Consider the following 24,890-nt stretch of genomic DNA (forward strand, 5'->3'; position numbering starts at 1 on the left):
ATTATTAAGATATTAAGATCCCGCCGTTCGGCGCGCCTTCATTATTTCTAGAGGAAGTAAGATAAGAAAGGACTTAATTTTTTAATTGTTAACATCGTCCAGCACTGTACAGCAGGGGCCAACACTACGCTACCCTCGCTGACTGCTTAACGACTCCGCCGCCGAATGAGAACAGCTTCTGCTCCCGAACGTGCTCTGGGAAAGTTACTTAATATACCAGAGAGCTGTAAAAGACCGAAGTACAGGAACAGAACGCCATTGATATAACTGACACATCTGATGCGCCTTTAATTATTTATGAATACTTTTCGTTTATGTAGCAGTGCGAAATACATTATTTCTCATGCTCGAACTATATGATATCTTTAGTTTTTTCTGCTGACTGTAGTCGGGTTTCGTCACAAATTACATAACTTCTGAAGAGCTTTCGTCAGCACCTCTATTTGATTTCACTCTGAAAAGCCAGAATACTAATTTACAGCAAAACGCCTCATAGTAGAGATGAATTGAATATTTGCTTAACATGAAACAATTTAAAAGGTAGACAGACATCAGCACCAGAAGGAAAATAACAATTATAAAGTGTTTAATGCTTTTTAGATTTTCGCGTCTCTCTCTCTCTCCTATTCCCCCCGTTCGTGTACGTTTTGACGCTGTCCCGCGTCTTTCAGCCTGATACACTACTAGTCACTGTCTCGCATCACTCCCCCATCCAATAATACTCTTCTACTCCTTACCATATCTACATTGTCAGTTATCTCGTCTCGTGTTATTACGCCGAATTTTCTGTCATTGTCTAGCACAGGGGTGGCCAATCTTTTGGGCAGGTGGGTCAAATTTTTGAGAAGGGATTTCCCCACGGGCAACATTACCAATTTTTGTTTTGTGAACCAAAAAAACAAGATATATTAATTTATTTCTTGAAGAAAATAAAATGAATCTGAGGAAAGAATATTTATTTTACAATGTAAAGCAATGCAATATTAGTGAGATGTCGAACTTTGTTTGACTGAACTAAGGAATCAATGTTGATGTCAGCTTAAGTTGTTACTACACGCAAAGCGTTTTTAGATGAACATCCATAATACGTGTTCTCATTTGTGATTTTATGTAATTCATCCGACTAAACAGCTATTTACACACGTGTTTCCAGTAATGAAATCTTTTTAAAGCATATTTGTAAAACGCTGGATATTTCTTCTTGTCCAAAAACGTTTATAGGACTCTTCTAAACCAACCTGATTAAATTTAACTTTGCATCACACAGCATTTCCCAGAATTCCATTTGTAAATGTGACAGTAGTGAACTCATGTCTATGGAGAAAGGCGTAGGAAATACAGAAAAAAAGCAGACGATTTTTTTTTAACTCTTGAAATCTGTTTTCGAATTCGTATTTAAAGTCAAGCATCAAAGAAGCGTATGTGACGTCCGATTGCTTTGACAGTGTAGGAAAAATGTGTGAAGTTTTTTATTCGTAACTGTAGTTCCGAGAAACCAAGTTTCATTTGAAATGTGGAAATAAAATCATTCATGACAATCATCTGATCTTTTCCTTGGAGTCGAGTATTAACATCATTTAACTATCTAGTTATTTCGAGATGGAGAAAGGCGTAGGAAATACAGAAAAAAAGCAGACGATTTTTTTTTAACTCTTGAAATCTGTTTTCGAATTCGTATTTAAAGTCAAGCATCAAAGAAGCGTATGTGACGTCCGATTGCTTTGACAGTGTAGGAAAAATGTGTGAAGTTTTTTATTCGTAACTGTAGTTCCGAGAAACCAAGTTTCATTTGAAATGTGGAAATAAAATCATTCATGACAATCATCTGATCTTTTCCTTGGAGTCGAGTATTAACATCATTTAACTATCTAGTTATTTCGACCAAGTACGCAAAAACGGAGAGCCATTCTTTAACTTCTAACTCCGGGAGTCTCTCTGGCTAGGTTTCAAAGAATGGGTTTATTTCTTGCTGGAAGTCAAACACACTTTCAGCATTTTCGCACTGGTTAGCTATCTTACTTCTGCATAATACGAAATGTTATAATGCTCAGAATCCAAAGACTTCAGAAATTCTGAGAACTGACGATGATTCAATCCTTTCGTCTTAATAAGGTTCACTGTTTTGACAACTACCTACATGACATGGTCCATTTTCAGGGACTCGGCACATAAATTTCCTTGATGGATTATGCAATGGAAGTTAGCATCAACGTATTGTCGAGTTTGAGGGTCCCGTTTTCAATCAACTAAATTAAATCTTTGTATTTCCCAGTCACTGCTGGAACACAATCTGTTGTTAGCCCCGATAGTTTGTTAAGTTTTAACAAAAGCGACTTAATGTCGATGTAACTGCTTCCAACAAATCTCGTGACTTCGTAGTATTTTTAAGTTGATACAATGCCTCTAATTCTTCTGTTTTATTAAAATGCGGTTTAACACCTCCGACACACTTGGGTGCTATCCGTCATGTCTGTGCATTCATCCAAATCCAGAGAATAAAACACAAACTCAGATGCACTATTTTTTTAAAATTATCTTCAGTGTGTCTTCCAGAGTCGTCCACACGTCTAGTAATAGTTTGACAAGATAAGCTTATTTTTGAGAAATCCATTTTCTTTTCTGGACACACAATTTGAGCAACGGTCTGTAAGCATTCCTTAACCATTTTGCTATCTGAATGCGGCTTTGATTTTTTTCCCAGCAGCAGAGCTACTGCATAACGCGCTTTCATATAGCATGTGGACTCTGAATTCGCCCTTTAATATGTCTGCTGTTGAGCAGAAAGCTTCCTTTTTAAGTCGTTTACTTGATCTTGTCGAAATTGTCCCTTGTACTTATCCAACATAACCCCATGTTTCGTCTCGTAATATCGTTTGACGTTATATTCTTTCGAAACCGAGACAGATCCATTACATGTCAGATATATGAATTTTGTTTTACAGAAAGCAAAAAAAAATTAAAAAAAATGTTTACAGTCCACTTGGCTTGAAAAGTTATCAACTCCTCTGTAATTCTTCTCTTCTTAGATCCTATTTGTTTAGTAGTTGACGCCATACCAAGTTTATGCCTTGAACTGAAACAGACATTTTTTTACTGTGAGTCGGAATCTGACATCTTTGTCAGTTTTGGTAATCGGAGTTTTGAAATTTTTACGTAGATGGTACATGAAGTTCAGAATAAAATATCAGTTACTTAAGGCAGTTCGATGCAGCTCTCAAAAATTTCCTACAATACCTACTTCAGAGTTCCCCAAAATCGCTTAACACCGTAAAATAAATTTACTACTGTGATGGGTTACGTGGCTCTGTGGTCGTATGCCCAACTGCCACACAGTGGCCTTCGATACTCAGTTGTGGTAAACTTTAAAACAAAGGTTCGTGCTTCAAGGGCATTTCCTTGAAGCGTGGGGTAAATGAAAATGAAAAAAATCACAATTTCCAATATTTTTCTTTTTTTAACAAACTTATACGTAAAGGATCGGTGATTAGGGATTTATATCAGCAATGAAAACTGGATTTTTGTGCTTGATATATAACAAGAAATAAGGAGAAGTGCATTTTTCGTAAAAATGGCAGTTAAATATATGCTAATTAGCATATATTTATATGACGTAGATGTTCTAACTGAACGGAAAAAACTAAAATTATGATCGAAACTAGACTCGAACCAGCAATCCAGCAAATACCAGTCTCGAGCGCTGTTCTTTTTTTAAATGCTTATGTATTTCACGCTACACGGAAGTGCTTTTAGAGCATGCTACAATGTTTAAAAATACATATCATCTATGCAAGTATGCTTAAAACTACAATCCACCTGACAATTGAACCCTGGACGCCCACATGGAAGGCTAGCATCGTATCACAGAACTACACTGCTCGTCGAGTAATCGCTCTTTCATTTGAGTATTATACGAACTTGAGAAACTTCGTAGTCTTTCTCTCGAGATTTTTGAGAGTAATATTCAACTGCTTTAGGAAACTGACATTTTAGTTCTGAATGTCATGTATCATAAATAGAAAAAATACATATGCTTCACTTAACCTAGCAGCCTTACTCCAAAATTTCGATCTCGATTTCGACCTCTTTTATTATGACTTTCTTAAAGCTATTCTTCATCTGAAATAAATAACATTATTAGTTGCTGTAAATAAAGGAAAATGACAGGTGTTTCACAGGGATGGTCCGTTTTCTAGCTTTGTAAGGCGAAATCCTTAAATGACATTAGTGAAACTCATTATTACAATTAATTTTTTAATTATTTGTACTACTAAAATTAAAAGAATGTAGTGATTTTCAAGTCCGATGGGGACGATGACTTCGCTGTTTGGTCCTTTCTTCCAAAACAACAAACCAACCAATCAACCTAAAGAAGGTACTCAGACAGAAACCACGCTAATTGCGAGTGGTGTACCTACTCACCATAATAGAATACGTAAAATAAATGCAAGCCCACTAAAATTGAAGACACGCATCACAGATTATTTTAAAAGATAAAACCTGTCTTACTTAACTGAAGTGATTATAGATCTATTGCGATCGAATGTGCACCATGTATAACTTCATGGTCGATGGTGGTGAGAGTTTGCACTAAAATTAAATATGGAATGTATTGGCTATGTCCGCAACTCGTCACAATCACGCAGCGCAACAAACGTATCCGGTTGCGCAACCCACACTATTGCTGATTGTTAGTTGCATATCGCCAAGGCGAACTATGTCAAATCAACCACCTTTCAGATGTCTAGTTTCAAAACTTATTTTGTTTGGCTACAAGTTTCGCCGATTTACTTCGCCATTTTCAAGCCTCTGACCAACCTGTAGGAAGATTCCACCTCGGTTCTGATCAAAATAGGCCCAAGCATTCGAATGCTAGTATGTGTAGATTTCTGCTTGCTATAGCGATCACTTCAACTATCATCTGCCGACTGTTAGATAAAGCAGCCTAACAATTGGCATATGATGGTTCAAGTGATCCTGTGGACTTTTTTTTATTTCAAAAGTTGAAAACCCCGTTGAAAGGACAAAGATTGCAACGGTAGACGAGATAAAAGAAAATTAGCAGACGGGGCCTCTCGCGATCCAGCAAGAGGCGTACGAAGACTGCTTCCGGAAGCCGCGTTAGGAGCATTGTATCAACAGTGGAGGAGAGCATTTCGAAAACGACCATGCATAAAAAGTAAAAGGTAAGCGTAGAAACATTTTGTGTACAAAGTTCCAGAATTTTTTGAACAAACCTCGTAGACTACGAACTGAGTTCATTGGCATGTTTGTGTTTCGATCAAACGAGGGGCAATGAAAACGTCTCTCGCAGAAGCTACAAGAGTCGGATGCATTACAAGGGACATCCACATCCCTGCTCCAAGGCTCCACTTTAGCAACGCGTTCGAAAAACACGCGTCTTCGACCTGATTATGATAGCGGTGTAGGCGTGACGTGAGAACACGGGCTTTTGTGGATGGCGTGACCGTCAATCATTACGCGAGCTGTGGCACCTCCTATGGGCATGGCGCACGCAACCGTTTGGAGGTTACTGCAAAACTGCAACCTACGCGTTTATCAGCTTCAGAAGGTAAATTTATAGGACCAACAAATTCCGCACTTCTGGTGAAACCTGTTCCGTAGTTTCTTCATTGAAATGAAAAACAGGTTTTAAATTGGAGTTGTTTACCTTCAGTATCAGTACATCGCACTTTCAAGAATGTCGGACGCTGTAACGCTTGATATATGAGGAAATTGTGAATACAGCAAGACTGAAATTTCAAAACTGTTTAATGTTGATACGTGACTATTGATAATTACCATCTATGAGGAACAGTTGGGTATGTCAAGTATTACCAATCTCATGGCATGCATAATCACCTTATTCACCATTTCCGATTTTGTCTTCCATGGTGAAATTGTACAGAGTATACGTCCATATTACTCGTGGAGATAACATCTTGGACCTACTGATAACAAACAGACCCGAACTTTTCGACTCTGTATGTACAGAACAGGGAATCAGTGATCATAAGGCCGTTGCAGCATCCCTGAATATGGAAGTTAATAGGAATATAAAAAAAGGGAGGAAGGTTTATCTGTTTAGCAAGAGTAATAGAAGGCAGATTTCAGACTACCTAACAGATCAAAACGAAAATTTCTGTTCCGACACTGACAATGTTGAGTGTTTATGGAAAAAGTTCAAGGCAATCGTAAAATGCGTTTTAGACAGGTACGTGCCGAGTAAAACTGTGAGGGACGGGAAAAACCCACCGTGGTACAACAACAAAGTTAGGAAACTACTGCGAAAGCAAAGAGAGCTCCACTCCAAGTTTAAACGCAGCCAAAACCTCTCAGACAAACAGAAGCTAAACGATGTCAAAGTTAGCGTAAGGAGGGCTATGCGTGAAGCGTTCATTGAATTCGAAAGTGAAATTCTATGTACCGACTTGACAGAAAATCCTAGGAAGTTCTGGTCTTACGTTAAATCAGTAAGTGGCTCGAAACAGCATACCCAGACACTACGGGATGATGATGGCATTGAAACAGAGGATGACACGCGTAAAGCTGAAATACTAAACACCTTTTTCCAAAGCTGTTTCACAGAGGAAGACCGCACTGCAGTTCCTTCTCTAAATCCTCGCACAAACGAAAAAATGGCTGACATCGAAATAAGTGTCCAAGGAATAGAAAAGCAACTGGAATCACTCAATAGAGGAAAGTCCACTGGACCTGACGGGATACCAATTCGATTCTACACAGAGTACGCGAAAGAACTTGCCCCCCTTCTAACAGCCGTGTACCGCAAGTCTCTAGAGGAACGGAGGGTTCCAAATGATTGGAAAAGAGCACAGATAGTCCCAGTCTTCAAGAAGGGTCGTCGAGCAGATGCGCAAAACTATAGACCTATATCTCTTACGTCGATCTCTTGTAGAATTTTAGAACATGTTTTTTGCTCGCGTATCATGTCATTTCTGGAAACCCAGAATCTACTATGTAGGAATCAACATGGATTCCGGAAACAGCGATCGTGTGAGACCCAACTCGCCTTATTTGTTCATGAGACCCAGAAAATATTAGATACAGGCTCCCAGGTAGATGCTATTTTTCTTGGTTTCCGGAAGGCGTTCGATACAGTTCCGCACTGTCGCCTGATAAACAAAGTAAGAGCCTACGGAATATCAGACCAGCTGTGTGGCTGGATTGAAGAGTTTTTAGCAAACAGAACACAGCATGTTGTTATCAATGGAGAGACGTCTACAGACGTTAAAGTAACCTCTGGCGTGCCACAGGGGAATGTTATGGGACCATTGCTTTTCACAATATATATAAATGACTTAGTAGATAGTGTCGGAAGTTCCATGCGGCTTTTCGCGGATGATGCTGTACTATACAGAGAAGTTGCAGCATTAGAAAATTGTAGCGAAATGCAGGAAGATCTGCAGCGGATAGGCACTTGGTGCAGGGAGTGGCAACTGACCCTTAACATAGACAAATGTAATGTATTGCGAATACATAGAAAGAAGGATCCTTTATTGTATGATTATATGATAGCGGAACAAACACTGGTAGCAGTTACTTCTGTAAAATATCTGGGAGTATGCGTGCGGAACGATTTGAAGTGGAATGATCATATAAAATTAATTGTTGGTAAGGCGGGTACCAGGTTGAGATTCATTGGGAGAGTGCTTAGAAAATGTAGTCCATCAACAAAGGAGGTGGCTTACACAACACTCGTTCGACCTATACTTGAGTATTGCTCATCAGTGTGGGATCCGTACCAGATCGATCTGACGGAGGAGATAGAGAAGATCCAAAGAAGAGCGGCGCGTTTCGTCACAGGGTTATTTGGTAACCGTGATAGCGTTACGGAGACGTTTAATAAACTCAAGTGGCAGACTCTGCAAGAGAGGCGCTCTGCATCGCGGTGTAGCTTGCTCGCCAGGTTTCGAGACGGTGCGTTTCTAGATGAGGTATCGAATATATTGCTTCCCCCTACTTATACCTCCCGAGGAGATCACGAATGTACAATTAGAGAGATTAGAGCGCGCACGGAGGCTTTCAGACAGTCGTTCTTCCCGCGAACCATACGCGACTGGAACAGGAAAGGGAGGTAATGACAGTGGCACGTAAAGTGCCCTCCGCCACACATCGTTGGGTGGCTTGCGGAGTATCAATGTAGATGTAGATGTAGATTACTCATATCGCTACCACTGCCGAGACCATTGCTTGAATCCATAAAGCATTACACGAGAGAAAGCAGTATGTTCTTATACTCAAAAATGCTGCACAGTCATTGTTTCGAAGGTATAACTCACAAACGACGGGTTAAGAGAAAACGTTTCGTGGCGAAATACACTCAAGAGCCAAATAAACTGGTACACCTGCGTAATATGGTGTAGGGCCCCCACGAGCAGGCAGAAGTGCCACAACACGACGTGGCATGGACTGGACTAATGTCTGAAGTAGTGCTGAAGAGAATTGACACCATGAATCTTGCAGGGCTGTCCATAAATCCGTAAGAGTACGAGGAAGTGGAGATCTCTTCTAAACAGCACGTTTGCAAAGCATCCCAGATATGCTCAGTAATGTTCATGTCTGGTGAGTTTCGTGGCCAGCAGAGGTGTTCAAACTCAGAGAAGTGTACCTGGAGCCACTCGGTAGCAATTCTGGGCGTGTGGGGAGTCACATTGTTCTTCTGGAATTGCCCAAGTCCATCGAAATGCACAATGAACGTGAATGGATCCAGGTGATCAGACAGAATGCTTACTCTCGTGTTTCCTGTCAGATTCATATCTAGACGTATCAGGGGTCTCATATCATACCAATTGCGCACGCCCCACACCATTACAGAGCCTCCACCAGCTTGAATAGGGGCTGACATGCAGGGTCCATGGATTCATCAGGTTGTCTCCATACGCCCATCCGCTCGATACAATTACAAACAAGACTCGTCCGACCAGATAACATTTTCTGTTATCAAGGGTACACGAGGCGGCCTTCGGCTCCGAAATCCCATATCGATGGTGTTTCGTTGAATGGTTCGCCCGCTGAACTTTCTGATGGCCGAACATTGAAATGTGCAGTAATTTGCGGAAGGGTTGCACTTCCGTCACGTTGAACGATTCTCTTCAGTCGTCGTTGGACCCGTTCGTGTAGGATCTTTTTCCGGCCGCAGCGATGTCAGAGATTTGATGTTTTTCCGGATTCCTGATATTCACGGTACACTCGTGAAATGGTCTTGCAGGAAAGTCCCCACTTCACCGTTACCCCCTGTGTCCCATTGCTCGTGCGCCGACTACAGCACCACGTTCAAACTCAGCTGGATCTTGATAGCCTGCCTTTGTAGCAGAATTAACCGATCTAACAACTGCACCGGACACTTGTTGTCTTATATAGGCGTTGCCGACCGTATGCCGTATTCTGCCTCTTTACACATCTATGTATTTGAATATGCGTACCTATATCAGTTCTTTGTCGTTTCAGTGTATAATCCTCTGCATATGGCCCGTAGTTGCTCAAACTACGTTATTGCTGTCCTCAAACAGCGTGTAAGTCTTGGTGGTAAAAATCAGTTTTTTTACACAAAAATACTTATTCTGATGCATGATATGGAACATGATAATCTCGCGTGCTTATCCTTGAGTGACTGTGCAGCACTGGGGGCTCGTGCCCCCACAATGTAGACAACGACTCTGTTTAGGTTCGCCACGTCTTGGAACGCATAAATGTGCGTTTTGCGTGAGTCCTCTGACAAAGAAAGAGCCCCAGAATCCATACAGATCATTGCAGGCCAATTCTTAATGACTAATAAGCTAGTGAATTTATTACCTAGTTAGGAATTTTTTTCAAGCTTCCGTAATAAACATTCTCATTGAAAATTTCTGGACGAAGGATATCTATTAGGTTCCTGACTTACTGAGAACGATGTTCTGGAATTGCATTTCACATGTGATCATTTTGTGTGGATTCAATTATTTGCTCAAGATAGTGGCAACCGGTTAATTCTGATAAAAACTCGAGTGATTCCTAATTCCTCCTGGAGGAGCCGCAGTGACGCAAAGACGACTGCTTTTTGTTGGCTGGAGAAACCTCCGTCGATATAAAACATTGTCTGTTCGTTAAATCGCAGCACTCGCAGTGGTTGGTACTAGTCCTACAGTTTGAGGTCGGAAGCTCGCTGAAGAATGGGCGTTCCACTGTCATGGAACCCCGAAGCACAGCCGCTCCAGCCTCTGTTTTGCCACATTATCTATGGACTAACATTTGGTGCCACATGCCTCCAACGCAAACGCGCTCTACTCGTGGCACAAACTGTTTAGTCATATTACAATTTGTTAATTTTTTATCTCCTTAAGGATAAGCTTAACTGCTTTCACTCGTGGTGCGCGACTGTATCGTGAAGTAACATCTTCTCCCATACGGCAAGAACTAACCCGAGGCCCCACCCCCCTCCTCACTCAATTGCTATCTCATAGGTCCATAGCTTCAGCTTTCTCGTTCTCTCTCTCTAGATTGTTAGGGTCCCCACATATATTCAGCTCTCCACATCAACATGCTTAGACCAAAGCTCCGAGCAAGATCTTTAGGGATCGGAGATATCCACAGTTGTTTAATAGCCGGTTAGAAAACTGCAGCGCAAACAAAGAAACCTTCATCAAAGTCTCGAAATAAGTCACTACCTATCTGACAAACGAAAGCAGAGCAAAACGAAAATGAGCGTAAAGAGAGCAATGAGGGAAGCGCTCAGTGACTTTGAAATTAAGTTTCATCAACCGATACAACTAAAATTCGTAAGAGGTTTTGATCTTATGTGAAATCAGTAAGCGGTACGAAATAGTATCTTCAGTCACTCAGTCAGAGGCACCTAAAAGGAAGACAATAGAGAAGACTGAAATAATGAATTCGGTCTCCCGAAAGTGTTTCACCGTGGTAGATCGTAGTACGGCCCGTCCTTTCAAACATTAATGGCAGATATGACAGATATTGAGATAACCGATCACAGAGCACAAAAGCAACTACAATCGCTTAGTAGAGGAACGGCATCAGGACCAGATGAGAACCTCTAAGGTTCTCCCCTTCTAGCAGCAGTTTATTGTAGTTCGCAACACCAAGGAAGAGTACCTAGCGACTGCAAAAACAGCAGGTCATTCCAGTTTTCAAGAAGGGCCGTAGGATCCATTGTAAGCAGGCTGTTTAGATTTTTATATTGGTATCGCCACGTAGCGCTCTGTATGAAAATCACTGCCTGTGCTGTGCGCAGTCTGTGGCTGGGTGGTATTGTTGTAATATTCGCTATTGTAGTGTTGGGCTGTTGGCTGTTAACAGCGCGTAGCGTTGGGCAGTTGGAGGTGAGCCGCCAGCAGTGGTGGATGTGGGGAAGTGAGATGGAGGATTTTTGAGAGCGGATGATCTGGACCTGTGTCCATCAGAAACAGTACATTTGTAAGAATGGATGTCATGAACTGCTATATATATTATGACTTTTGAACACTGTTAAGGTAAATACATTGTTTGTCCTCTATCAAAATCTTTCATTTGCTAACCATGCCTATCAGTAGTTAGTACGTTTAGTAGTTAGAATCTTTTATTTAGCTGGCAGTAGTGGCGCTCGCTGTATTGCAGTAGTTCGAGTAACGAAGATTTTTGTGAGGTAAGTGATTTGTGAAAGGTATTGGTTAATGTTACTCAGGGCCATTCTTTTGTATGGATTATTGAAAGTCAGATTGCGTTGCGCTAAAAATATTGTGTGTCAGTTTAGTGTTGATCAGAATAGGTAAAGAGCGAAATGTCTGAGTACGTTCTGTTTTGCTCAGCTGTTTGAAAATCAAATAATGTAAGAGGTTTATCAGCACAGTTATTAAATAAATTTTCTAAGGGGACGTTTCACCATGTATATAATTGTAGGCGTATATCGTTGACAACGTAGATTCCGCAAATAAAGATCTTGTGAAACTCACGTCACTTCGTTCCTCCATGAGACAAAATTGGTTCAAATGGCTCTGAGCACTATGGGACTTAACTTCTGAGGTCATCAGTCCCCTAGAGCTTAGAACTACTTAAACCTAACTAACCTAAGGACATCACATACATCCATGCCCTAGGCAGGATTCGAACCTGTGACCGTGGCGATCGCGCGGTTCCAGACTTTAGCGCCTAGAACCGCTCGGCCACCCCGGCCGGCTCCATGAGACACATAGCACTGTAGATAACGACGCTCAGGTTGATGCCACGTTCCTCGACTTCAGGAAGGCGTTTTACACAATACCGGACAGCCAGGTAGTGAAAAAAAAAGCAAGCTTATCGTGCATTGGGCCAGATTTGCGACTACGGTCAAGATTTCCTTGCAGATAGAGCTCAACAAGTCGCTCTTAACGGAACAAAATCGATAGATGCAAAAGTAATTTACGGAGTACCCAGGGAAGTGGGAAGGGACTGTTACTGCTTGCATTGTATTTAAATGATATAGTAGAAGGCATCGGACGCTCTTTAAGACTGTTCGCAGATGATGCGGTTGCCTATAAGAAAGTAGCAACGCCAGAAGATAATATCGATTTGCAAAATGACCTACCAAAGATTGATGAACTGTACCTTGTTTGGCAGTTGACATGAACGTGAATAAATATAAAACACTGCGCATATAAAACGAAATAATAAGCAACCAGTTTCATAAAAGGAATTTAACTTTTTACCAGTTTTGGGCACTTAGTGGGTGTCTTGTCATGTAAATAAATTAAATTTGTTTCATGCAACTTATTGCTTATTATTTCGTTATATACGACTACAGTTGCTGAGGATGGATAAAACACTGAATATTGCACATAAAAAAGGAAACGGAAGCCACTATTGTACAAGTACATTGTTGTTGAGAAACTGCTGAAAACTATGTCTACATCTCGCGGTTCTAGGCGCTCAGTCCGGAACCGCGCAACTGCTACGGTCGCAGATTCGAATCCTACATCGGGCATGGATGTGTGTGGTGTCATTAGGTTAGTTAGGTTTAAGTAGTTCTAAGTTCTAGGGGAGTGATGACCACAGATGTTAAGTCCCATAGTGCTCAGAGCCATTTGAACCATTTTGAACTATGTCTACCGTAAAATTTATAGGAGTAACTGTCCACAACGACCTGAAGTGGAATTGGCACCTAAAACAAATAGTAGCAAATACAGATGCCTGGCAGAGATTCATAGGAAGAATCTTAAGGAAATATAACTCATTCACGAAGGAGGTGGTTTATAGGGTGCTTGTTCGACCGATTCTTGATTACTGTTCATCAAAATGGAATCCTTACAAGGTAAGACGGATAGGAGAGAGAGAGAGAGAGAGAGAGAGAGAGAGAGAGAGAGAGACAGAGAGAGAGAGAGGGAGAGAGAGAGACAGACAGAGAGAGAGAGAGAGAGAGAGAGAGAGAGAGACAGACAGACAGAGAGAGAGAGAGAGAGAGAGAGAGAGAGAGAGGACCCAACGAAGAGCGGCGCGTTTCGTCAAGGAATCGTTTAGTTGGCGCGAAAGCGTTACAGATGCTGAACGAAGTCCAGTGGCAGATGTTGCTAATGAGGTGTTGCTCATCACGGAAAGGTTTACTACAGAAATTTCGACAGAACACTTTCCGGGAAGAGTCAGACAGCATGTTACTTCCATGCACAAACACTTTGCGAAATTAATACGACAAGAAAATGCGAAAAGTTAGAGATAATATAGAGTCTTGCGGACAATCATTCTGCACACTCGCCATTCGCGAGCAGAAGAGGGAAGGCGCGATCAGTTAATAGTACCAAAGTGCCACCCCCTCCCCCCACCCCTCGCCAGACACCCTTATGTGGCTTGCGATGTATGAAGTAAATGTAGGTTATATTAGCAGTGCAGATGTAGTATTAATCATTTTCTCTCTCTATGTCTTGATTCCTGTATTCGTTGGATGGTGTCTCTCTTAGTGTCTGACTTACATGTGGATAGTATTATAACATCACCGAAGGTTGCCCTTTGCTCTGTCTTTGCGAATTCTGTTAGAAATCATTTCGACGTTAAACTTTAATCTGCGTTCAATCCGTTGTGCGCCTTCCTCAGTCTCCTAATCTGTTTTGACTCTCTGTGAGTAGGGTTGAAGTCGATTGCCATCAACAGTCGATAATGGGTAAGATGCCAGTTCATTTCATAATGACTTCTGAATTTCTTCTCTAAAGGATAAAAACCAGTTTCTGTGGCCTGTCAGTTCTGAGACCTGCTATTAATAACCTACTTCCTGTCGTTTTAAATAAAGGGCAAGTTATGATATAAATAGATTTGCTATGATCACACAATAATTTCACACCAAATATAAGATTTTCAGTTTGACTAAAAACATATCGCGGGCTCCTGAAACGTATGTATGTTATTATAAATAGATGTTTTAAAGAAGTGTGAGAATAAGCTTATATCCCGTTCCGAAAAGTACATTCGACGCTAGCAAGCTCCTGAAACGTGTATGTGATACTATAAAGATATATTCTAGAGAAATGCGAGAATGAGCTCTTATTTCGTTCCGGAAAGTTTGGATTCGAGGCTCTTGCACCAGTTGGCAATTTCCTAGTGAATAGCTGTTAACTGGAAATCCGTTCTCTGTTGTTAACGCGTTGCCGTTAATGTAGAACGACTAATCGAATATGAATTACCTGGTTCATGACTATGGGTAATCGTGTTATTCAGTACACGCTTTCGTGGAGGACGAGATATGACTGAAACCTGCAAGTAGAAGGATAGCGTCATCCCAGACTGTAAGGGAGCTAACAGGCCGTCGGTGGAGACGCTCCGCCGACGGCGCCTGGCACGCTGAGAACGCGAGAGGAGTACCAAATGCAATTAGTGCCCCGTTAGGTTCTGGAGTGCTTTTAGCCCGCGACACAGAGCGTGCATCGTCCGAGTAAATCTGCGCTTAAAACTCGCACCTGCCTCGTTGGCAGTCGATGCGCTCGGCTTCAAAAAAGGAAGGTGAGGTGGTGAAGACTGCAAGGGATGGGGACTCGTGCTGCTGCTGTAGTCGATGATGGAATACAAAACTTTGAGCTTCCTTACTTTTTCTTCCGCCAAAAGCCGAGATTTACCAAATGTTCAAAATTTTACTTCATCCTATAGAATGCAAAATATCCTTTATTTGTACCCCCATCTTTGCAGGTCACCTGGGTAAATTTCCACTCGGCTCTCTTTTATTTGCAATGCTCGTATTATAATATCTATTGTGGACTGATATAAACACATTTTCAGGTGTATCTGCTTTACATCTCTTTTTAACTACTTGCTTGCGAGCTTGAAGGTTGTAAGGTGGCTATAATTTCGCACTTTACAAGCACTTATCTACATACTTTACCGTGATTTGCAACTGGAATTAGTATGATTTGATAGTTTGTACATCGCCTATATGAATATTTAAGGAAGACTGACATTGTCACGTACATCTTGTAAATACACTCCTGGAAATTGAAATAAGAACACCGTGAATTCATTGTCCCAGGAAGGGGAAACTTTATTGACACATTCCTGGGGTTAGATACATCACATGATCACACTGACAGAACCACAGGCACATAGACACAGGCAACAGAGCATGCACAATGTCGGCTCTAGTACAGTGTATATCCACCTTTCGCAGCAATGCAGGCTGCTATTCTCCCATGGAGACGATCGTAGAGATGCTGGATGTAGTCCTGTGGAACGGCTTGCCATGCCATTTCCACCTGGCGCCTCAGTTGGACCAGCGTTCGTGCTGGACGTGCAGACCGCGTGAGACGACGCTTCATCCAGTCCCAAACTTGCTCAATGGGGGACAGATCCGGAGATCTTGCTGGCCAGGGTAGTTGACTTACACCTTCTACAGCACGTTGGGTGGCACGGGATACATGCGGACGTGCATTGTCCTGTTGGAACAGCAAGTTCCCTTGCCGGTCTAGGAATGGTAGAACGATGGGTTCGATGACGGTTTGGATGTACCGTGCACTATTCAGTGTCCCCTCGACGATCACCAGTGGTGTACGGCCAGTGTAGGAGATCGCTCCCCACACCATGATGCCGGGTGTTGGCCCTGTGTGCCTCGGTCGTATGCAGTCCTGATTGTGGCGCTCACCTGCACGGCGCCAAACACGCATACGACCATCATTGGCACCAAGGCAGAAGCGACTCTCATCGCTGAAGACGACACGTCTCCATTCGTCCCTCCATTTACGCCTGTCGCGAGACCACTGGAGGCGGGCTGCACGATGTTGGGGCGTGAGCGGAAGACGGCCTAACGGTGTGCGGGACCGTAGCCCAGCTTCATGGAGACGTTTGCGAATGGTCCTCGCCGATACCCCAGGAGCAACAGTGTCCCTAATTTGCTGGGAAGTGGCGGTGCGGTCCCCTACGGCACTGCGTAGGATCCTACGGTCTTGGCGTGCATCCGTGCGTCGCTGCGGTCCGGTCCCAGGTCGACGGGCACGTGCACCTTCCGCCGACCACTGGCGACAACATCGATCTACTGTGGAGACCTCACGCCCCACGTGTTGAGCAATTCGGCGGTACGTCCACCCGGCCTCCCGCATGCCCACTATACGCCCTCGCTCAAAGTCCGTCAACTGCACATACGGTTCACGTCCACGCTGTCGCGGCATGCTACCAGTGTTAAAGACTGCGATGGAGCTCCGTATGCCACGGCAAACTGGCTGACACTGACGGCGGCGGTGCACAAATGCTGCGCAGCTAGCGCCATTCGACGGCCAACACCGCGGTTCCTGGTGTGTCCGCTGTGCCGTGCGTGTGATCATTGCTTGTACAGCCCTCTCGCAGTGTCCGGAGCAAGTATGGTGGGTCTGACACACCGGTGTCAATGTGTTCTTTTTCCCATTTCCAGGAGTGTAGTTCAAATGGTTCAAATGGCTCTGAGCACTATGGAACTTAACATGTGAGGTCATCAGTCCACTGGAACTTAGAACTACTTAAACCTAACTAACCTAAGGACATCACACACATCCGTGTCCGAGGCAGGATTCGAACCTGCGACCGTAACAGTCGCGCGGTTCCGGACTGAAGCCCCTAGACCCACTCGGCCACCGCGTGCGGCTGTAAATAGTTGTTAACCCTTATTGCATTAATGGTTATGGTGTGTCTTTATTATCAAAACGGGCTAATGAATGTTTGCCTACATTATTAGAAGTTGGAACTCCAGTGGAAATGAAACGGCAGGCGTAACTCGGGCCATGGGTGGAAAACCCCGCACAGGCGTGTTGGTCCTGCTTAACAGAGGAAGTAGCCCTAGCCGGACGGACGGGGCAGCTGAGTTCTGAAGCACAATAGAGTGGCGGCTGGCCGGTTTGTAGCTAGGCCGGAAGGATAACCGGAAACTCTGAAAATCTTGGACGCACCAGAGAGGAAAAAGGAAGCGTTACTTCGGAAATCACGCAGGCTGGGTTATTTCTGAGGATTTTTACTCTGAGAAGCGTGCCATTGTATGAATTCCTAATTAATGGGGATTGCTATTTCCTCGTAAACTTTCCGCGTTGGACGACAAAAGACTAAAATATGGTTGGTCAGCGTTCTGAAGAATCTATAGAGAGGGAGAATATTCCGTGTTTTCGAGCATATGATTCTCCTTCTGCAGTTAAGAGGGAGGGGAGCCAAGCATTGCTGGGAAGCCAGCTGTGGAGAGTAAGAGTCCTCCGTTTTGAGCGCCCGTGTTTGACGGTCGCTCAGTATTATCTTTTGTTGGTACAGATGGACTTTCTGTCTTTCCTCTCATGAGATTGTATAGTTAGAACGGTCAGGCACTGCACTGCTGGGAACTTATACCATTCTGGACTTCACCTGTGGGTAGGGAGTCGTCGTTGAGTACATAGCGTTCAGTGATTGAGAGCACTTCTTGTGTCTATGCTCACGTTGAGATGTTATCTCAATTCTGTCCTTGTGACTGAGAATTCGCGTTTTTCTCTGTAGAACACAGAGGGGAGACGATAGTATTAGATTATGCTAGTCAGAAGACCGCCTTCTGACGTCCTACTGTTTGAAATATTTAATCTTGTGGCTGGAGTTCTTCCATCGTCGCAGACGCGTACGAGAACCAACAGTTCGACGCACTGGACATAGTACATACGGTGATATTGCTTATTGCTTTGGATTATTAGAGCTATAATGTTAAAAGCTGTGATCACGTAAATTTTACTTCCACTGAGGTTGCGCACCACTGTAAATCATCTTTGAAAGTAATGTCTGCTAGTGTTTGGTACGGAGATGATATAACGTTATTTGTATTAGATCGTGTAGTCATAAAAAGAGGCAGATGTGGGCAACTAATCAGTAATGTTAGTTAGGAAAGTCATTTGTATCAGTTTATGTCCATTGGACATTGACATATAAACATTTGTAATATATAAAATGGGTTTTAATCTACAATAAATGTACACGCAGAAAAAACATTTATCATTTAGTAGTTACTAGTTCCGCTAATCATTCATTTATGTTTATGTTGTAATTTATATGTTAAAGAGCAACAAGGAGGAAATAATATCACCATTAAGAGGTCCTAAGACCTGCTTCATGGGGTAGTGAGACAGGGACAAATCTTCATTTTTGCGATCAGTATATCCCGTTGTGCACATTCATTTTTACACTCACCTGGAGTAGCATCTTGGAAGGTGTAGACCTGAACGCACGAACAATTTTCGTAAGTTTTTCGCTCGTCTGTCCGCTAGTGGAAATCAATATTAAGGTACAGTTCCTACTAAAGTAATTGTCTGAAGCATACATGTCTCCAATTTATCATGAAAGCACTAGGTACATATAAGTCATAAACAGCCATAAACAACCTTTCACAACACTAGTAACAAAAAAAGGCCTTTCCATTTCCTGGATGTAAATTGTATAAATGAACTCACTGCACTATTGTGTTGTCCCATGGATGTAATTTTGTCCAACCTCCGTTCTTCCTAATTACCTAAAAACTTCTATTTGCTGTCTATTTTGTTAGACTTTATAGTTATTGCAGTGAAACTGTCGCCCATCTTTTTATATCGGTCTTTTCAGTTCACATAGGCCTCAAATTGCCTCCCACTGCGATAAACAGGCCTTGCAAGTATTTGTCAAAGGTTTTCCACAGTGGTTCAAATCCGGGCTGCATGCATTCCACAGCAAGACATCAATATCTTTATCTTCGAACTACTTTTTGGTTGTAGCAGAAACATGCACAAGTGCATTATCTTGTTATGACATTAAACTTCCGTCCCTTAGGTTCTCATGCATTGCAATCAGTTCTCTCTCTGGCACCTCAGTGTACACGTTAAAGTTCATTCTAGTGTTCAGCTTAGTAATGCGTGATTTCCCTTCACCGTAGAAGCCTTCTCATATCATATCATTTCCACCATCATCAAATTCTGCTCATACTTACCTGGTGCTCTGTTCTCGGACCATGCCAATAACGTTGAAATTCATCTGGCATATCTAAATTAAACTACTTCTCATCATTCTAAGAACACTTCATCCCACTCTGAAGTCCAGGACGTATGTTTTCCAGTGAACTGCGGCCTAGCCTGTTTATGTTTCTATAACAGCATAGAACGCTTGGTTTGTCGTACGCCTCTGGCAGTTACCGGCAACTGTAGATCAAGAACAAGTTGAGAAGGATAAGGATTTGTGGCCCTTGCTTTGTGCAAAAGTAGCCATTTAGATGCCTCAGATAATTTTATACGTAGCCCATATTTTCTGAACTGCCCATATCTTGTTCCCAATCTAACTTAATTATCGATCACTGCACTTGAACGGTTCAACTTCTTGGCGATTTACGATTACGCAGCCCCATTCTCTTGGACACACCGATTTTTTTATTTTCTTTACATCACTGTTTTTCGCACAGTTTTATCGCAATCGCCGTTTATAGATACAACACGCACTGTCACCGGTGGTATCTGTTCCGGCAGTAAAGGCTCGTACGAACAAACTAACAACGCACAGATCCGATTGCCTTTACAGCGATTTCCACCCTCTGCCACCTAAATCGTTGATGTCTTGCTAAATACTGTACTACTGACATCAAATGCAATACCCACTGACTGCCATTGTCGGTATACTGGATCTCACACTATTGTACATACTCTGTGCACAACTGTTCCAACCGACAATGTTAATTTTGCTAAAGAGATATCCATGCCATCGTACTGAATTCCACTACTCTGCTATCATACATTACTTCAAGGTAGTTTCAGTTCATTGCTTAGTTTACAAAGTTAAAAATGTACTGAAATGATTTTATGGCATTATTGGCCGTAACACCCATTTGGGATTTTACGGCCACTAAGTGCAAAGTCTCTCCATGTGATGCCACTTCACAACTTGCTCGTCGATTGTGATGAAATGGTGACATACAGACCAACCAGTCCACCAGCAGATAAAATCTCCCACCCGCCCGGGGATTGAAACCAGGTCAGCCTGGTCTAAAGGCAGCAACACTAACCGCTAGACCACCAGCGGCAGCCTTATGTTAACTGCAGGATATTAGCAGAATACGATTATCATATCTAAAGTGAAGTGATTTCTAATTATTATTACGTTCCAACCAGGGGTTAAGTTTGAAATAAAAATTTTTATTAATCGAAAACACACGCATAAATAATCTGAAGATGCAACCAGCAAACAAGAGTTTAGTTACTACTCTATTACAAATTCACGGAATTTTTAGCAAAGAGAGCTCACGGCAATCGTATGTTTGTAAATATTTTTATTTTTATACTAAATGAAGTTCGGAACGCATACATCAGTCACTCAGAGCAACTGTAAAAAATTCTGGAGAAAGTCGAGTAGGACTTAATCCGAGCGACTTCAGTATCCTAAAGTGAGATCGAACTTTCGACAAGCAGTATAGCGCCTTGGTAGGGTATGTTCGCTACGTTCTCGACCTCGGTTCGATCCCCGGCTATGATGATCTTTTGAACAAACATGCATTTTCTATGCTCGATTCCGTGAAGACTAAAATACATAAACGTGGCAAAAATTTAATTTCCTGTGTTTTGCTTAACTGAAACAAAAATTACTAACAATCTTTTGTAAAAGATCGGTGAGTAAGAATATCTGCAATGAAACTGGATTTTCATGAATGATATGTAATTATAAATAAGAAGACTCCATTTTTCACAAAAATGGCAATGGGTATGTGGTTTTATTCAAATTGGACTGAACGAATGCTCGTAGAACATGCACTTTTGTTTAAAAATTTGCGTCGGCTAGAAACCGGACCCAGCTCTTCTACCTGACACAGGAACACACTACCACAGAGTGACACTGCCTGTCGAAAAATCGACCATACTTCAATTTATAGTTGAGACCCGTATCGAAGGTCTTTTCCTAATTGATATTAGAGCTCAGAATTTCACATAGCATAAAAATAAAAAGTTGCAAAACCTTATTGCTGCGTTTTCTCCTCTGACAAGTGGGCTCATATGCCTCCAAAAATCAGTCCGACACGTCTTCACTGTACCCCGACATGTATGCAAGTCCTTTCCTCACTGCGACAAAAACGAGCCCCGTTCCTTTCACTCTTCCCAAACTCAACTCCCTCTGTGCTGTGCTGGTCAGCATCGTTTCAGCGAGCTCGTTTGTCGATGGCTGCCGCTTCCACTGTTACACCGATGCCAGTCACTATACACAGTGAGCATTAATAAAACCGACAAACTGCAGGGACGGATTCCTGACTGGAAATGAAAATAGTTCCTATGAACATGTGTCCGGAAATGTATCGTTGCCATGGTAGATGGCGCCCACGAATGACAGCTCCGCTGACCACATGCCGTGTGCTCCTTATGTGTTGCAGACTGTGAGACTGACGCAGCTTACTGTAAGCGGCAGAATGGTCGGGAATAAGCCGAGATAGTTCAGCTATAACATATTTACGTATATAATTCGTTATTGAATCAATAAAATAAATATTTTTTAAAAAAATATGTAAGATACATCATTGGTTAAATTTTTAAACTGTAAATGTCGTGTGACTAGGGCCCCCCTTCGGGTAGACCGTTCGCCAGGTGCAAGTCTTTCGATTTGACGCCACTTCGGCGATTTGCGCGTCTTTGGGGGTGAAATTATGATGATTAGGACAACACAACACCCAGTCCCTGAGCGGAAAAAATCTCCGACCAGCTGGGAATCGAACCCGGTCCTTTAGGACTGACATTCTATCGCGCTGACCACCCAGCTACCGGGGGCTGACATTTTAAACGTATCAGCGAGAAAACACCTATAAAATAGTGTCTCTAGTTTTCCCAGTTCTCCACTTGAAATTATCATTCGTTTCATGCTAACATACACGTAAGCTCCATGTAACGTTAACTTTAGAGAAAGTTGCATTTCACTCTGGAAATAGTTGTATTAAGAAGGTGCCTAACTGAGCGTGGAAACCACTAATCTGTTTCCACTGTTGCTCTGACCTCAGCCCCCACGAAAAAAATGTTGCGTCTCACCGGGTATAGGTAAGATCTCTTGCTGTAAGTACCATGCTAAATTTTCTGACCTGCCACGTTCAAGTGTCCTAGAAGATAAGGAGATGCCAAAGCCCTACTTCCATCCTCTAGAAATGAGACAACATCAAAGCTGTTACCGACCAGCCCATCGACACGGAAAAGCTATGAAATCTACATTATTAATTTATGTATACACGTCACGCGATCCTTGCCTCCACTTCACTGCAAGAAAACATTTATCCAGATAGTAATCTATAAATGTACCAAACGTTGATTCAAATTTCTCGAGACGTCTCAGAAACGTGATTCCATGTCACATTTATCTCACCCCCACTCCACAAAATGGAGTGCTAGAGTAATGGTGTATGTGAAGTGGTTCGCTTTTCTTTCCCCCATCAGGTGCCTAACCTAACAGCTACTAACTTTATCCATGGGGGTACATTAAGGACCGTGTTGACGTACCACCACTGCCAAGAACACTTCAACATCTCAGAGATCGCACCAATGCTACTGTGACAACCACTGATAGAATATTGCTACGTAAGATATGGACCGATCTTGACACCCGCTTGGACGTGTGCCATGTGATAAGAGTGGTACTCATACGACATTTGTAAAGTCCAAATTCAAAGTCAATGAGTTAACGGTTCCATTCATGCAACAGTCATACTTAAACATGTACATCAACATCATTACGGTTCATCAAGTCACCTTCTAGCTATATATATAGTGTTTCACTCTCGGACAGCGCGAGGGAGAAACGAACACTTACATCTTTCTGTGCCAGCTCTGATTTCTCTTATTTTATTATGATGATCATTTCTCCCTAAGTAGATGGACACTAAAAAAATAATTTATGCTTCGAGAGGAAAGCTGATGTTGGCACTTTCATGAGAAAATCCTGTCACAACAAGAAACGTCTTTGTTTTAATGATTGCTACCCCATTTCATTAAAACAAAGACGTTTCTTGTTGTGACAGGATTTTTTTATGAAAGTGCCAACACCAGCTTTCCTCTCGAAGCATGATTGCTACCCCATTTCATCCCCCCATGAACAATGGACCTTGCCGATGTTGGGGAGGCTTGCGTGCCTCAGCGATACAGATGGCCGTACCGTAGGTGCAACCACAACGGAGGGGTATCTGTTGAGAGACCAGACAAACGTGTGGTTCCTGAAGAGGGGCAGCAGCCTTTTCAGTAGTTGCAGGGGCAACAGTCTGGATCATTGACTGATCTGGCCTTGTAACATTAACCAAAACGGCCTTGCTGTGCTGGTACTGAGAACGGCTGAAAGCAAGGGGAAACTACAGCCGTAATTTTTCCCGAGGGCATGCAGTTTTACTGTATGATTAAATGATGATGGCGTCCTCTTGGGTAAAATATTCCGGAGGTAAAATAGTCCCCCATTCGGATGTCCGGGCAGGGACTACTGAAGAGGACGTCGTTATCAGGAAAAAGAAAACTGGCGTTCTACGGATCGGAGCGTGGAATGTCAGATCCCTTAATCGGGCAGGTAGATTAGAAAATTTAAAAAGGTAAATGGATAGATTAAAGTTAGATATCGTGGGAATTAGTGAAGTTCGGTGGCAGGAGGAACAAGACTTTTGGTCAGGTGATTACAGGGTTATAAATACAAAATCAAATAGGGGTAATGCAGGAGTAGGTTTAATAATGAATAAAAAAATAGGAGTGCGGGTTAGCTACTATAAACAGCATAGTGAACGCATTATTGTGGCCAAGATAGACACAAAGCTCATGTCTACTACAGTAGTACAAGTTTATATGCCAACTAGCTCTGCAGATGATGAAGAAATTGATGAAATGTATGACGAGATAAAAGAAATTATTCAGGTAGTGAAGGGAGACGAAAATTTAATAGTCATGGGTGACTGGAATTCGTCAGTAAGAAAAGGGAGAGAAGGAAACATAGTAGGTGAATATGGATTGGGGGAGAGAAATGAAAGAGGAAGCCTCCTTGTAGAATTTTGCACAGAGCACAACTTAATCATAGCTAACACTTGGTTCAAGAACCATTAAAGAAGGTTGTATACCTGGAAGAATACTGGAGATACTAAAAGGTATCACATAGATTACATAATGGTAAGACAGAGATTTAGGAACCAGGTTTTAAATTGTAAGACATTTCCAGGGGCAGATGTGGATTCTGACCACAATCTATTGGTTATGAACTGCAGATTGAAACTGAAGAAACTGCAAAAAGGTGGGAATTTAAGGAGATGGGACCTGGATAAACTGAAAGAACCAGAGGTTGTAGAGAGTTTCAGGGAGAGCATAAGGGAACAATTGACAGGAATGGGGGAAAGAAATACAGTAGAACAAGAATGGGTAGCTCTGAGGGATGAAGTAGTGAAGGCAGCAAACGATCAAGTAGGTAAAAAGGCGAGGGCTAATAGAAATCCTTGGGTAACAGAAGAAATATTGAATTTAATTGATGAAAGGAGAAAA

This window comes from Schistocerca piceifrons, chromosome 3 (assembly GCF_021461385.2).
Source record: "Schistocerca piceifrons isolate TAMUIC-IGC-003096 chromosome 3, iqSchPice1.1, whole genome shotgun sequence".
In the NCBI taxonomy this organism is placed as follows: domain Eukaryota; kingdom Metazoa; phylum Arthropoda; class Insecta; order Orthoptera; family Acrididae; genus Schistocerca; species Schistocerca piceifrons.